This window comes from Somniosus microcephalus, chromosome 5 (genome assembly GCF_052327205.1).
Source record: "Somniosus microcephalus isolate GS21.2 chromosome 5, FLI_Smic_1.0, whole genome shotgun sequence".
Taxonomy (NCBI): Eukaryota; Metazoa; Chordata; class Chondrichthyes; order Squaliformes; family Somniosidae; genus Somniosus; species Somniosus microcephalus.
Window position 1 is genome coordinate 161,869,434 of NC_140991.1, and position 17,359 is coordinate 161,886,792.

General features: G+C 45.9%; 1 protein-coding gene across 1 annotated transcript in view; it reads right to left on the minus strand.

Annotated features, from left to right (window-relative positions):
• dgkb (diacylglycerol kinase, beta) overlaps positions 1-17,359 on the minus strand; it is a 1,409,408-nt gene that overhangs the window by 505,928 nt on the left and 886,121 nt on the right. The window lies entirely within an intron of this gene.

Genomic DNA, 17,359 nt, shown 5'->3' on the forward strand with positions numbered 1-17,359 from the left:
CCAAGCTTTTTTGTTATTAATCGAAAAGGTGACGGGGCAGCAGGAACAGCGGGAGCAGCTGTGGCTGTGGCTACCACTCTCGCATAGGTCCCGGCTGGCCCCGCCACCGGCGAAGATGCAGTCGCCATTCTGGGGTGCTTTTTTTTTTTTTTAAGGGCTACACTCACCCCAAGTCACAGGCCTGAAGGTGTTAATGGCCTCGGTGTATATATATGTATTTTTTGTCCTCTATTGAGCAGAGGGAGCTGATTAGAATGAGGACACACCTCTCTCCTTATTGATTTAAATTGGGAGAGGAGCCCTCGCCCCTCTGCTCAATTGGCAATTAATAAAATAGATGAAACTAAGGTGCCTTAGAAAGACAGGCAGAGAGAGACAAAGAGAGAGAGAGAGAGGTGGGGGGGGGGTGGGAAGGAGGGAGGCCGCAAAGGGCAGTGTTGCCACTCAGGATGGTGGGTGGGTGTAGGCAGGGTTGCACTCTCCGATGGAAAAAGTCTTTGGTGATGGTGGTCTTCTGGCAGGGGGAGAAGACGTCTTCACCTGGAAAAGCTGGAGAAGCCCAGGCTTAGTCCTGCAACAGGTCTTAACGATGTAATTAAATTAAATTAAGGACTTCACCTTGGGCAGCTCCAAGCTCTCCCAGGGCAGGCAATAGAAGGGATGCTAATTAGTGGTGTGTGTGGCCTAGCTTTTAACAAGAGCACACACACTACACCCCTTGATGATCCGGCCTTGCTTCTTCTTTTCTCCCCCCACCTAAAATACAAAGTCTTGGGAGAGTGCCCCAAATAACACCCACCTGTAGATGTTCCGGATGAAGTTTTCTTCCCTCCTTTCAAGCAGTTGGTTTCTCTCTCCTCTCTCCCTCTCCTGAAGTGGAGGCCAATTTGGGGAGGCAGTGATAGAAAGGCCTCTCCCCTGGTTGATGTTGATGTAGGCCTCCTTTCTCCTTCTCCTCCTCTGTCCTCTCTCTCCAGGCACCTCAGTTGATGTAATGATAGTGGAATTGGTGGTGGTGGTGGTCCAACGTTCTCCCCCTCTTCCTGGTCAGGGGACCACCACTTTAATCCATCTCCAAAGTCTGGCTGCTCCCTCTGCTCGTGCTTGCAGCTGAACAGAGGGTAACTTAAGACTGACATACAGAAGCCTGCTATGGCTTTATATACAGGGGTGGTCACTGCCGGTACTGCAGTATAGAATCAGTTCTTCTCTTAAAGGTACATACACAACAATTCCTCCCCTTTTAGAAAAACAGTACATAACATTCATTTAACAACTAAATAATAACTAATTACAATTACAATTTTCTCTGTACTATATACATCAACTGAAATAATCATTTATAAGTTCAGTCTTTGAGGAGGCTTCCTGATCCTGACAGGATAGCGCCTTTCTCGAGTATCCTGTTCTTGCGGCGGAGTTGATTCTGGTTCAATGTCATTGGTTGGTTCGTCAGCTTCCAATACCACTGCTTCTGAGGTAGACGCAATCTGTACTTTGGGTTGATTACCAGGTGCACCTGCTCGTGGTATGGGTTTGGCTTGTTCCTGTGACTCTAGAATCTGGTCAGCATGGCGTCTCACGATGCTCTCTCCAACGTCCACTGTGTACATTAGTGGTCCTGCTGTGTGCATATCGTTCCTGGCTGCCATTTTTCTGTTCGGTAGTCGCGGGCCAAGACTGGTTGCCCTATCTTGAAGCTCCTGGTTGGCTTCTCATTTATGTGCTGGAATTGCTTATCCTCAACATCTCGTCTTATGTTTGGTTTGAGCAAATCCAGGTGACATCTTAGCCTTCGGTTGAAGAACATTATGGCTGGAGCTTGGTTGGTGACTGCATGTGTCGCATTCCGGTAAGCAAACAAGAAATTATCCACCTTGTGTTGTAGTGGTATGTCGTCATTATGCATTGCGTTTATTGCCTTTTTAAAGGTCTGAACAAACCTCTCAGCCAATCCATTTGTGGCTGGATGATATGGGGCAGATGTGTAATGCTTCACCCCATTATTCCTCAGAAACCTCCGGAAATCCTCTGACACAAACTGTGGCCCATTGTCAGAGCAAATCTGTTCTGGCAAGCCATTCCTGGCGAAGATGGTCGTAGGACTGCAATAGTTTTCTCTGTGGTGGTGGAGGACATTTTGATGACCTCTGGCCATTTCGAATGGGCATCCACAGCGATTAGGGACATTGAGTCCATAAATGGACCAGCAAAATCAATGTGTACCCGTTGCCATGGAGATGAGGGCCACTCCCATGGATGTAGCGGGGCCTGTGGTGGAGCGTTTTGGACCTTCTGGCATCCTGTGCATCTCTTGGTCATATCCTCGATTTTTTTATTGATTCCCGGCCACCACACAAACGCCCTGGCTAGGCTCTTCATTTTTACCCCTCCCAGATGACCCTCATGAAGCTCATTGAGCACTCTATCTCTCAACTTGGGTGGAATTACCACTCGGGATCCACACATCAAGGTCCCCCGGCACACTGACAGCTGTTCTCTCCTTGGCGAGTATGCAGGCAACAGTGAGTCGCCATGTGCTGGCCATCCCTTCACCGTCAAATCATAGACCCGAGAGAGTGTCGGGTCATTTCGGGTTTCCTTCTCTATACTTGAGTTTGTAACAGGTAGACATTCGAATATGGTCGCATGGAATATCTCAACAGGGTCCACTGCAGGTGCTTCCTCTACCGTAGACAACGGTAGGCGCGACAGCCCATCAGCGTTTCCATGCTGTTTCGTACCCTTGTACTCTATGTCGCACTGATGTGCCCCTAGAAAAAGTGACCATCTTTGCAGCCGTTGCGCCGTCATCACCGGAACACCCTTCTTTGGGTTAAAAATAGAGACCAGGGGCTGATGATCAGTCAGTAGGGTGAATTTCTGCCCGTGCAGATAGTGATTGAACTTCTTCACCCCCCCACACCAGGCTGAGGGCCTCCCTGTCAATCTGGGCGTAGTTACGCTCGGCTGAGGTTAACGAGCGCGACGCAAAGGCTTTTGGCCTCTCTGAACCATCAAGGAATTTGTGTGACAGCACCGCTCCGATGCCATAGGGAGACGCATCACATGCTAACCGAATCGGTAGTGTTGGATTGTAGTGGGCCAATACTGTAGTGTATGTAACCTGTACCACCTTAAGAGGATACCTTAAGGTGATGGACTACTTTTTGATGGCTCCTGTACATTGTAGTACCGGTGGTGACCACACCGGTATATAAACCCTGCGGAGCAAAGTGTATCTCAGTTCAGCCCTGACCCTCAATCACTAAAGACCTGTTTACTTACTTCTGTAGTCTGTGTCCTGTTATTCAGTATAACTGCAATTGAAAACACAGACTCAACAGTGGCGACGAGTCTGATCTTACCTCGCGGCAGTTTTGCATCAAAGGAAGCTTCGTCCTCAGAAACAGGCGTCGAACAAGGGCATCCGCCCTCAACATTCTGCTGAGCACTGCATCGCACGGGAGGCCATCAGGAACCCGGGTTGGTTTCTGGCCACGAAGTCAAACATCAGCGAGCATCCCTTCGACGACAGCGGCGGGTAAGCCCGATCGAGCGGCACGGGGGGGAAGTCGGCCGAGTTGTCAGTGGGAGAAGGGGAGGGAAAATGACGAAAAGGGCGGAGAACACGACCGCAGCCGGTGTCAGGGGCCGGACTGCAATCGGGGCAGAGACGCACAGCAACCAGAAAAGCGTTTATGGCCACAAGGACCGCGGGAGCGGTGGGGAACAAGAGCAGCAGCGCAGGGGAAAATAAAGGACCGCTGGGAGGCGTGGACGGCAACAGCGCGGGAATCGCCGTTTTGAGTCGGCGGGGGAAGAAGACAAGCACGGGAAAAGCCGCCAAGCGCGGGAAAAGCCGTCATCTTAAATAGAAATAAATAAATAAATAAATAAAATAATGTCCGAAGGGAAAGGTGAAACTCAGCAAGGATGCCAAAAACAGGAAACATCACCGCTTTTGGTAACGATGTGGAAGATTGGGCCACTTATGTGGAACGCATCGAACTTTACTGTACAACGAATGAGGTACCGGATGATAAGAAAGCACTAACCCTATTAAACTCAATGGGTGCGAAGACGTACGGGTTATTAAGGAACCTTGTAACACCAGACAAACCGGTAGGGAAGTGTTTCGCGGATATTGTTACTATCCTGCAGGAGCATTTAAACCCCACGCCGCTGCTGATAGCGGAACGATTTAAATTCTACAAAAGAATTCAACTTAAAGAAGAAAGCAACGCTGAATTCCTAACAGAACTGCGCAAGTTGTCAAAGTACTGCCAGTTCGGAACAGGACTAGCAGACGCACTGAGAGATAAGTTTGTGTGTGGGCTCCTAAGAGAAGGAACCCAGAAGTGATTGCTAGAGGAAAAGGACCTTATGCTGGACAAAGCTTTCAGCATTGCAGCATCCCACGAGGCAGCAGCACGGGGTGCTGCAGAGATACAGCAAAGGCCATTGGAATTCAGCACCAATGAAATGGCATTGGGCACAGTAAAGTGCTATCGTTGTGGAAGGACAACGCATGACCAGAACCAGTGCTGGTTCAAAGATAAAGAATGCAGGCAATGTGGCAAACTTGGTCACATAGCGAGAGTATGCCGGTCCGGAAAGAAGACCAGCAGCAAAAAGTCACCGCAGGAGAAGTGCAAAAAAGTACACAGTGTGACAGAGAACAGTTTGGATGAACAGAAGACGGATTCAGACTCCAGCAGTAAGCAACTGGGTTGTCTGAAAATACATAATGTGGGTAACACAGCAGACCACCAAACTATCTGGGTCATGATTCGGATAGCAGGAGTCCAAGTGAAGATGGAATTGGACACTGGGTCGGCATTAACGGTCATGAATAAGCAAGATTACAAAAGGTTATTCTCGCACATTCCCCTGAGGGATACAGAGATTGTATTGAAAACATACACGGGGCAAATAGTATACCCCAAAGGAAAGATAAAAGTAAACGTGGTCTACAATGGTAAAGAAAGTCAGAAAATGGACTTGTATGTGTTACCTGATGGAGGTCCGCCACTACTGGGACGGGAATGGATCCGGAGAATAAATGTGGACTGGCATTCCATACAAGCACTGACTGTAGATGCCTGTAAGGAGGACGACGTCAAACCTAAACGGCTGTCCAAAATCTTAGACGATGCTAAGGAGGTGTTCCAACAGGGACTTGGAACACTGAAAGGAATTACGGCAACCATCAAGGTTGAAGAACATGCAAACCCAACATTTTTCAAAGGCCAGACCGGTGCCTTATGCGATACGACCTGCTGTGGAAGCAGAGCTGGAAGGGCTAGAATGTTCAGGGGTACTGTCCAAGGTGGACTGGAGCGAATGGGCTACACCCATTGTTCCTGTCATGAAGCGTTCGTTGAGCAACAAGCCGGGGGAACCTGGGAAGGTTCGCATCTGTGGCGATTTCAAGATCACTGTTAATCCGGTTCTTCACACGGTGCAATATCCGCTTCCGCGGATTGAAGATATCTTCGCTTCGCTCTCTGGCGGGAAACACTTCACTAAGATAGACCTGGCGCAGGCGTACCTACAGATGGAAGTTGATGAAGCGTCACGTCAGTATCTCACGATCAACACTCATAAGGGCTTATATCGGTATAATAGACTGGTTTTTGGAGTGGCATCGGCTCCAGCGATTTGGCAAAGGGCCATGGAGCAGGTATTGCAGGGAATTCCAGGCACAGAATGCTATCTGGATGACATCCTGATTACAAGAGATAACGATAAGGATCACCTCGCGAATTTGGAGCAGGTGCTCATCAGATTGAAAGAATATGGGCTCAGAGTTAATCGCCAGAAATGCGAGTTCTTTCAAAAGCGAATCTCGTACTGCGGCCATGTCATTGACAAGATCAAAGCTGTTGTAAAAGCTCCTGCACCAGAAAATGTATCCCAGTTGAGGTCGTTCCTCGGGTTGGTTAACTATTACCACAAGTTTCTTCCAAATTTATCCACGGTGTTACACCCGCTAAACACTCTTTTGCAAATGGGAATACCATGGAAGTGGAGCGATGATTGTAAGCGGGCTTTTCAAAAGAGCAAGGCACTGATCACCTCTAAGGAAGTGTTGGCTCACTTTAACCCAACGCTGCCTATTCGCTTAGCTTGTGATGCTTCTCCATATGGTATCGGGGCAGTGCTCTCACATAAGTTTCCAGATGGCTCGGAAAGGCCAGTCGCTTTTGCCTCCAGATCATTGACCTCCGCTGAGCGCAACTATGCTCAGATAGATAGGGAGGCTCTCAGCCTCGTGTGGGGAGTTAAGAAATTTAACCATTACCTGCAAGGCCAAAAGTTTACGCTGCTGACAGATCACCAGCCGTTGGTTTCCATTTTCAACCCTAAGAAGGGTGTTCCGGTAATGACAGCACAGAGGCTTCAGAGATGGTCCCTTTTCCTAGGGGCACATCAATATGATATTGAATTCAAAGGTACAAAGCAACATGGTAATGCTGATGGGCTGTCGTGCCTGCCACTACCTACAGCGGAAGAGGCACCGGCAGTTGACCCTGTCGAGATATTTCACTCGACCATCATCGAATGCTTACCAGTCACCAATGCGGGCATTGAGAGAGAGACCCGAAATGACCCGACACTGTCTCGGGTCTACGACTTGACAGTGAAGGGATGGCCAGCACATGGTGAACCACTGTTACCAGCATTCTCAGCCAGACGAGAACAGCTGTCCGTATGTCAAGGAACATTGATGTATGGAACAAGGGTGATTATTCCTCCTAAATTAAGAGAGAGAGTTCTGAAAGAATTGCACGAAGGTCATCTGGGGGGAGTCAAGATGAAAAGCCTTGCTAGGGCTTATGTGTGGTGGCCAGGTATCGACAAACAAATAGAGGATCTGACTAAAAGCTGCTCAGGGTGCAAAAAAGTTCAAAACGCACCTCCAATTGCACCGCTGCATCCGTGAGAATGGCCTTCAGCCCCATGGCAATGTGTGCATATCGACTTTGCAGGTCCATTCATGGATTCCATGTTTTTGATAGCAGTAGACGCACATTCTAAATGGCCAGAAGTGATTAAGATGTCGACCACTACCTCTGAGAAGACGGTTGCAGTTCTAAGAACCATATTTGCAAGGAATGGGTTGCCGGAGCAAATACGTTCAGACAACGGACTACAGTTCGTGTCAGAAGAATTCCAGAAATTCATGAAAAAGAATGGGGTGAAACACTATACATCTGCCCCATATCATCCGGCTACAAATGGGTTGGCCGAGAGATTTGTACAAACGTTCAAAAAGGCGATAAAGGCCATGAGTGAAGACCATATTCCACTACAACACAAGGTGGACAATTTCCTGATGGCGTATCGAAATGCCACGCATGCAGTGACAAATCAAAGCCCTGCCATAATGTTCTATAACAGAAGGTTGCGGTCCCGGTTGGATTTGTTAAAACCCAATGTGCGAAGGGAAGTCGAAAACAAGCAATTCCAGCATGTAAATAACAAGGCCACTCGTAGTTTCGAAATAGGACAACCAGTGTTGGCCAGGGACTATAGGGATGATAAATGGCAGCCTGGAAAAATTCGTGCACGACAAGGACCCTTGATGTACACGGTAGAAGTTGGAGAGAACGTAATACGATGTCATGCTGACCTCCTTTGCGATCACGTTGTGCAACTTTAGACAACTTAGTCTCCTGCTCCCGGAGTCCTTATCACTCTCCTGATCTTCCGAACTACTGTCTGTCAATTTCTTTACTTTCTTGTACTTTTCCTTAGTAGTTCGTGTAGTGTTGGTTTTCTTTCCCGACCTGCAGACTCTTGCTATGTGTCCCATTTTCCCACATTGCCTGCATACTTTGTCCTTAAACCAGCAGTCCTTCTCATCATGGGTTGTTCTGCTGCAGCGATAGCACTTTTCTGCTCCATACGCCATTTCGTTAGCGCTGTATTCCTATGGTTTCTGTTGTATTTCCGCAGCTCCCCGTGCTGCTGCTTCGTAGGATACTGCCACGCTGAAAGCCTGTTCTAGCGTCAGGTCCTTTTCTGAAAGTAGTCGTTTCTGGGTTCCTTCACTCTGGAGCCCGCAGACAAACTTATCCCGTAAGGTGTCTGCCAGTCCTGCTCCGAACTGGCAGTGCTTCGATAACTTGCGTAGTTCCGTAAGATAGTCAGCATTGCTTTCATCTTTGTGCTGGTTTCTTTTATGGAACTTGAATCTTTCTGCTATCAGCAGCGGTGTAGGGTTTAGGTGTTCCTGTAAGATATTAACAATCTCTTCAAAGCTTTTCTCCATGGGTTTAGCTGGGGTAATTAAATTCCGCAATAGGCCGTACGTTCTCGCGCCCATCAAATTTATACCGACGCCTTCTTTCCATCGGCCACCTCATTTGCCTCGCAGTACACTTCAATTCTTTCCACATACGTGGTCCAGTCTTCTACCTCGTTGTCGAAAGCAGTGATACTGCCACTCTTCGGCATTTTGAGTGATTTAAAATGGCACCTCCCACGCTTTTTCTTCTTCCCCAATGGAATAAAATGGCGCCTCCCGCACTTTTCCTTCTTCTCCAATGGAATAAAATGGCGCCTCCCGTGCTTTTCCTTCTTCCCCTTGCTGCCACGCTGCTCCTAGCGTTCTACAGGGTAATGGTGGCGACCCGCGGCTTCGGCGCGTATCACTTTTCCTTCGCCTCGTTCTATCCTCTCCACGCTGCCCGGTTCTTGAGCACCGACCACGCCCTGTGCGCGCCACCCTCTCTCGCTCTCTTCCTCCCAACAACGCTGCACGGCCCCTTTGCAGAGCCGCTCGATCGAGCCCGAGCCCGCCGCAGTCCGGAAGGGTCAGAGCACTACCTGCTACCGGCACGACTTGCTGGAACACCTCGACTGGGGAGCCAGGCCCAGCTCTCCACAGCCTCCCCTGCAACTCTCCGATGGATCCCTGGGCGGTTGCCCGCGGTCGACGCCCGCCGTTCTGACTTCGACCTCCAAGAAGCTTCTCTTCAGGGAAAAGATCCCCGTGAGGTGATGCAGTACTGCAGGTGAGTTTGAACCTGCCCGTCACCAGTGTACTGTCCGAGTATAAATAATACACGGACTGCAGGAGAACAATAAAACAGGTAAATGCTGGAACAGAGGGTAATTTAAGACTGACATACAGAAGCCTGCTATGGCTTTATATACAGGGGTGGTCACTGCCGGTACTGCAGTATAGAATCAGTTCTTCTCTTAAAGGTACATACACAACAATACCTGTGAAAGCTCTTACTGTCTGTTTTTATATTTCTTGCTAGCTTACTCTCATAAGCTATCTTCTCTCTCTTTATCATTTTTTTAGTCGTCCTTTGTTGGTTTTTAAAAATTTCCCAATCCTCTGGCCTTTCACTATTATTCGCAACATTGTATGCTTTTATTTTCAATTTGATACCATCTTTTACTTCCTTTACTTCCAACTGTACAAAGTAAATCAAGTTTTAGAATTGATTCCAGTTTGTTTACACTTTCTTCTAATGTGCAATGGCAAATCTTTTGAACCTTGGTGGTGCCCTGCAGTATCGGCCTTTATCTTTCACTTAAATATTTCAGTAATATTAAATAAATTCAGTAAATTCATTTCTGCATTTGCCCTGAGTAAGGCTTGCACACACGTACAGACACATGTACACACATACATGCACACACAGCTACAAGTTGCTTCATTTACCAATCAGAGAAGCCATTTTGAGGTCTATAAACTGCACATCTCCACCTCACAACATCTGAAGGTAATTATGGATGAGGATGGCCATTCGGCCTATCACAAATCATCTATCCAGAGTGACCTGAAAGTCCTCCCATTGCAGAATCAAATTATTTCTTCAATGATTCCAGGGTTCTCTCCTCCACTACACTATCCAGAAGTCCATTCCATGCATTGATCACTTTGTGTGAAAAACGTTTTCCTATCAGTCCTGGATTTGCCTTTAATTAGTTTGAACTTATGTTACCTCCACATGCTTGCAATTTAGTTCAAGTAATTTTTTTGATTTATGTTTTCCTGTTTCCTATACGTTTACTATCTTATAGAATATCACCTCTCAGATACCTCCTTGCAATATTGAAAAGCCCAAACCCCCCAGTCTTCCTTCCGAATTCAGATCTTTAACACCTCGTGGCTGTTCTCTGCACTTTCTCCCGCATTTAAACATCTCCCCGTGTCTTGGTGAAAGGAACAGGACACTGGAGATGTGGCCTGACTACTTTTCACTACTTAACATCCTGACGGAACTGGAGAAGAGATGAAGAGGAATTGTAAAGGTAACTTTATGAATAACCTGTATTAACATCACAATAAACAAGAAAAGGCAACATAACCGCTAACATCCAATAAAGTTAATCGACGTTAAGTGGGTCAAAATAAGTAACAACCACTTGACAGAAAATTGAATCAGTGGGCTAAAAGCAAGTGTGAAGCATAAGCAAACGAGGGTGTCTACAGAGGTGTCTAGCAGTAATAAATATAACCAGATAGTTTCAGTCCTCAATGGCTCATGATGCTTCAACTAACTAACAAGAGGATATCACAAAATATAGACCAATGAAGCTGCTATAGTTTCTTGTTTTATGGTGCAAATAATGACTTACCATTGCATGGAAGGTTAAAAAGCATTTAGAAATTTAAAAATTGTTATATGACTTAATTTTTCTTGCAATGAAACGATGAGCAACTATTGTATAAAATGTTAAATATGTAAGGGTTGATTTCCCTAACCCTTGTTCCTTGGGAATGCTCACTCACCCCCCAGATTGTCCAGAATTAATCAGGACCTTTTGGGTGCTGATCGGCAGCAGCAGGCGGGCGGGGGGCGGGGGGGGGGTTGGCGGGGAGCAGGGAGGTGGGGGTTGCTGCAAAGTTTGAGCATACTTCACATCTGCTGGGTTTCTGCCCATCATGGTTGGGCTTTATCTGCATAATTTAGGTGAGCTGCAAGCATTCAACAGACGCTGAGAGGCAGCTCACTAATCGGGATAAGGGGCAGAAAATCCAGCAGACCTTTCGTGGATCCAAACTGGAAGTATTGCCTGAAAGGGGTTCTTGGTAATCCTGGTGTGGAGGAGGGGACACTGAGCAGCTGGCAGCTGGCGGGTAGATTCAGGGCCAGGAGGGGCATTTGCACTACTTTCTGGCCCCACAAAAATCAGCGGCAACACTTTTTGTGGCTGATTTTGGACAGGCCTGCTTAATATTGTGCTACACCCAGTACCAATGGGAGGAGTGTGCGCAGCTGAAAATTGCATCGGGGTCTACAAATTGCATAGGATCCCGATTTAAATAGGGGGAGAAATTCGGTTACGCCCCATTTGGGGACAGTAACCGAATTAGCGCCAGCCATTTAGTGCCTGGCACGGGAGTACCGCCCAAAGCCGTTAAATTGGGCTTACCGCCCCGGCAAGGAAGCAGAGCGCTATCTTGGGCGCTCCACTTTCTCTCGGGCGGTGTCTGGGGTGCAAAGCGTGGTAGTATCGAAGCACTACACGGCTGCTCCGTGTCGTGCTGATGCGTTTCATCGTCCCTCCTCTTCCGTTAGCCCACCAGGGCGGTGTGCTGCCATGGCTGCAGCCCGGTACCGAGAAGCAGTGCTGGGCTGCAAGATGGCGGCCATGGCCCACACCAAGGGCCGCCACGAGGGGCCGACCTGAAGGTCGGCCAAAACAATGGAATGGCAGTTCGGGGCGCAGCCAGGCTTCCCCTTTACTTACCGCCTCGCGAGCAGAGGTTGGCCCGGTTCGCGACCCGTGAGGCTGTCGCTGACATTGCCCATGGCAGCTTCACGGGGCGCAGCCGAATTTCTGCTGCAGGGCGGTAAGGGGCCATGGCAGGCGCTAAGGAGTCGTATCGCGCGGCAATGACGTCATCGCCGGCGGCGCAGCGCTGCGGGGGGGGCGGGGCACTAACAAGAGGCACAAACCAACCCAATTTTCCCCCCCACATGTTTTGGGTTGGAGCGCTGGCCGCCCATTTTGTTGCCGGCTCAGAAATCAAGTCAGACAAGCCTTGGACAGGTAGTGGGTTAATTAAAACATTTGTGTCTGCCTATTGCCCCATTTCTCAGTGTGAACTGTGCAGTAGCCAAATGAAAATCACCCCCACTATGTGATTAAATAAAAACAGCCCCTCCCAAAGAAAAGCAACAGAAGAATAGAAGTAAACTATAGAATAAACAGGATTCAACAAGAGCACACATTAACTTTATACAGTAACATCAGATAATTACCATTCAGATTAGTTAAAATACAATGAGATGTTATGATGGGAAGGTTAATGTACTAGAGGCATGAGCTCCAGTAGAAAAATGACCTTTCCTCATCCCTAACTTATTATTTTTAATAAACTGTAAACAAGCCACTTTTAGCCAGGTGCCACCAGCTTGCTGGTCTTCATGGCTGTGAACTGTCTTTGATGCAGTCAAGAAAAAGTGCTCCAGCATTGATCTTCTTTGACACTTAATACATCCTTCAGCATGATTTACTGCCTTATTTTCACACTGATTTCTCCTCTATCATAGGTGATAAATATCACATACGCATAGCTAGTTTTCTTAACATTACTGTTTACCGATTGGTATTTTTGCATTGTGTCTATAATGGAATACATATAAAAGAGCAGCCCAGCAGCAAATACTGCTATTCTTTGATATGGATTTCAATACAATCTGCTAAGTCTCCAGTTAGTTCAATAAGATGGAGTTTTTCTTTCATGCACATTCAGCAGAAAGCATATTTTCCCCATTTTCAGAAATAAACTACAAATCATTAAAGGGCCATCCCTTCCTGGCTGCTAACTATTAAATAAATACGGTGCAATATTTCTCACTTGTCAGGCTCTGTGAAGGACCTCAAATGAATTTAGTCTGGATTTAATTTGTTTAATAAACTTGTTGTGCATCTCTAAATGAATTATTAAATCCATAACTTTATGACCCCGCAATTTAAATGGGAAGGGACACTATTGCTACAACACACTCCTTCCTGTCTGTTATGCCAGAATTATGCCACGTATGATGATGTCACACTAACTGCTGCCCCATATTACTGCCTTCAAAATGAGAGAACTGCTGATGTAAAATCAGCTCCACATTTCTTGTTTATTTTCTGTTTCAAATGTAGCGGCTGCAATAGTAAAAATGGCATTTCAGAATTACGTTTGAAATTATTTTTCTAAATATCTTATAAACAGCGCTTTTATCTGGGAATCTATTTAGGCACCCAATTTGTTAAAATTTGCTATATTATTTTTAGAATAGAAGTGGCAAATTTTGAGGTTGGCTGCCCATCAGGCGGGCGGTAGGCAGAATGATCGCAATACCTGCCCGATGGCACCTACGGAAGGCCCTATTCATTTTCATGGTCGGGCCTCATTAGAATAGAATTGGTGAGTCGCTAGCACTGAATGAGCATTTGCAGGCAGCTCACCAATTGGGGTAGAGGGTGGGCTCTTCCACAGAGCCAAACTGGAAGTAAGCACATAATGGAAGGGGGGTGGGGATGCAAATTTTTGGGGAGTGGCCACGGAGGGGCAAAAGATTTTTGCGTGGCCAGAAGGAATATTCATGCTCCTCTTGGCCCCACAAAATCAGTCCCACAGCTTTTTCTTAGCATTTCCAGAGTGGCCTGCAGTGGTTCATTTAAGGGTCATTGGTTTGGGCACTCAATGCCCGAATGCACAGCTTGCCCAGTGGAACACCAAAACTGCATTGGGGTGCTACAAATGATCTTGAACCCCCAATTTAAATATTTTAATAACGTCCCTGCCTGTTTCGGGCAGGAGGGCTAGCTGCCGATTTCGAGGCATGCTTGAAAATCTAGTCGGTCAGGCCTTGGGCAGCCAGTGAGCAGTAGTTTATTCAAAATGGTCATCTACCTACCACACATTTTAGGCACACAAAATTGTTTACCATTGGCACTAAATATCTGTTAAAGGGATAGATATGTACCTATCCCTTTAAGAGGCATGTTACATGACAGGAGGCCACCAATGTATGACTCCTATCATGCAACATCTTTTAAAGGGATAGATAAAAATATTCTAATTCATATTTGTACTTTCAATAACACATGTATTATATAAATTTTATTCAATGGCATCAGGTCCCTCTTATCAGTAATAAGACAAACAATAACTTGTGTAAGAAATAACTATTTGGAGTTTTAACAGTCTAACCATTTCCCCTACACTTCAGAGACAAGAGCAAAGAAATCAAGCACCAGCTACCGGATGGATAAGACTAGGAAGCTGGTTCTGTTAAAGGAGTATGAGCAGCTAGGGGTCAAATTAAAAAACAGAACCTCAAGGGTAATAATCTCTGGATTATTACCTGAGCCACGAGCGAGTTTGGCTAGGACAAATAAAATTAGAGAGTTAAATGCGTGGCTCAAAGACTGGTGTGGGAGAAATGGGTTTTGCTTCCTGGGACACTGGCACCAGTACTGGGGCAGGAGGGAGCTGTTCCGTTGGGACGGGCTTCACTTGGCCAGTGCTGGGACTAGAGTCCTGGCGGATCATATAACTAGGGCTGTAGAGAGGGCTTTAAATGAATTAGTAGGGGGGGAGGTTCCTAGAGAGCAAATAATAAAAATGACAACAGAGAAGGTCATAGACTTAGGTAGCAGTGGGGAAATTAAAAACCAGAGCGTGTCAGGAAGGGGCAGAAGGTATGGAGTAAAAGGTAAAGTAATAAAAAGGGCAAAAGCAGGAACTAAGTGTCACAAAACATCTTTGAAAGTTCTCTATCTGAATGCACGTAGCATTCGTAACAAAATAGACGAGTTAATGGCACAAATAACTACATATGGGTATGATCTTGTGGCCATTACAGAAACATGGCTGCAGGGTGACAATGCCTGGGAATTAAACATACCAGGTTATTTAATGATCAGGAAGGGCAGGCAGGAAGGAAGGGGAGGTGGGGTGGCTATGTTAATAAAGGAAGGAATCACTGTAATACAGAGAAATGATATTGGGTCAAAAGATCAGGATAATGAAACAGTTTGGGTGGAGATAAGGAATAATAAGGGGAAAAAAACACTAGTGGGCGTAGTCTATAGGCCTCCGAACAGTTGCAACTCTGTTGGACGGAGTATCAATCAGGAAATAGTTGAGGCTTGTAATAAGGGAACATCTATAATTATGGGGGATTTTAACTATCATATTAATTGGACAAATCAAATTGGGCAGGGCTGTCTTGAGGATGAGTTCATTGAGTGTATTAGGGATGGGTTTCTTGAGCAGTATGTAACTGAACCGACCAGGGGGCAAGCAACCTTAGATCTGGTCCTGTGTAACGAGACAGGATTAATTAAAAATGTCCTAGTAAAGGATCCCCTTGGAATGAGTGACCATAACATGGTTGAATTCCATATTCAATTAGAGGGTGAGAAGGTTGGATCTCAAACAAGCGTGCTAAGTTTGAATAAAGGAGACTATGAAGGTATGAGAGCGGAATTGAGTAGAGTGGATTGGGAAAATAGATTAATGGGTAAGACGATACATGATCAGTGGTGTACATTTAAGGAGTTATTTTACAACCTCCAAAAAATATATATTCCACTGAGAAGAAAAGGGTGTAAAAGAAAAGACAGCCATCCGTGGCTAAGTAAAGAAATTAAGGATAGTATTCGACTAAAAACAAGGGCATATAAGGTAGCCAAATCTAGTGGGAGGATAGAGGATTGGGAAAACTTTAAAAGACAGCAAAAAATAACAAAAAGATTGATTAAGAAAGGGAAGATAGATTATGAAAGTAAATTAGCAAAAAATATAAAAACAGATAGTAAGAGTTTTTATAGTTGTATAAAAAGAAAAAGGGTGGCTAAAGTAAATGTTGGTCCCTTAGAGGATGAGGCCAGGAAATTAATGGTGGGAAATATGGAGATGGCAAAAACACTGAATGAATATTTTGTATCAGTCTTTACAGTAGAGGACACTAAGAATATCCCAACACTGGACAAACAGGGGGCTATAGGGGGGGAGGAGCTAAACATGATCAAAATCACTAAGGAAGTGGTACTCGGTAAAATAATGGGACTCAAGGCGGATAAATCACCTGGACCTGATGGCTTACATCCTAGGGTCTTGAGGGAAGTGGCGGTAGGGATTGTGGATGCATTAGTAATAATTTTCCAAAACTCCCTGGACTCAGCAAAGGTCCCGGCAGACTGGAAAACTGCTAATGTAACACCCTTATTTAAAAAGGGCAGTAGACAGAAGGCCGAAAACTATAGACCGGTTAGCCTAACATCTGTGGTAGGTAAAATTTTGGAGTCCATTATTAAGGAGACAGTAACAGGACATTTGGATAATCATAATTTAATAGGACAAAGTCAGCATGATTTTATGAAGGGGAAGTCATGTTTGACAAATTTGCTGGAGTTCTTTGAGGGTGGATAAAGGGGAACCAGTGGACGTAGTGTATTTAGACTTCCAAAAGGCATTTGACAAGGTGCCACACAAATGATTATTGCTTAAGATAAAAAATCACGGGATTGGGGGTAATATTCTGGCATGGATAGAGGATTGGCTATCTAACAGAAGGCAGAGAGTTGGGATAAATGGTTCATTCTCAGACTGGCAATCAGTAACTAGTGGTGTTCCGCAGGGGTCAGTGCTGGGTCCCCAACTCTTTACAATCTATATTAACGATTTGGAGGAGGGGACCAAGTGTAACATATCAAAGTTTACAGATGATACTAAGATGGGAGGGAAAGTAGTGAGTGAGGAGGACATAAAAAACCTGCAAGGGGACATAGACAGGCTAAGTAAGTGGGCAGAGATTTGGCAGATGGGATACAATACTGGAAAGTGTGAGGTTATGCACTTTGGCAGGAAAAGTCATAGAGCAAGTTATTATCTTAATGGCAAGAAACTGGAAAGTACTGAAGTACAAAGGGATCTGGGGGTCCTGGTGCACGAAACTCAAAAGGTTTGTATGCAGGTGCAGCAAGTGATTAAGAAGGCCAATGGAATGTTGGCTTTCATTGCTAGGGGGATAGAATATAAAAATAGGGAGGTATTGCTTCAGTTGTACAAGGTATTGGTGAGACCGCACCTGGAATACTGCATATAGTTTTGGTGTCCATACTTAAGAAAATACATACTTGCTCTCGAGTCAGTACAAAGAAGGTTCACTCGGTTAATCCCGGGGATGAGGGGATGGACATATGAGGAGAGGTTGAGTAGATTGGGACTCTACTCATTGGAGTTCAGAAGAATGAGAGGCGATCTTATTGAAACATATAAGATTGTGAAGGGGTTGGATTGGGTGGATGCGGGGAGGATGTTCCCGATGATGGGTGAAACTAGAACTAGGGGGCATAGTCTTAGAATAAGTGGCTGCTC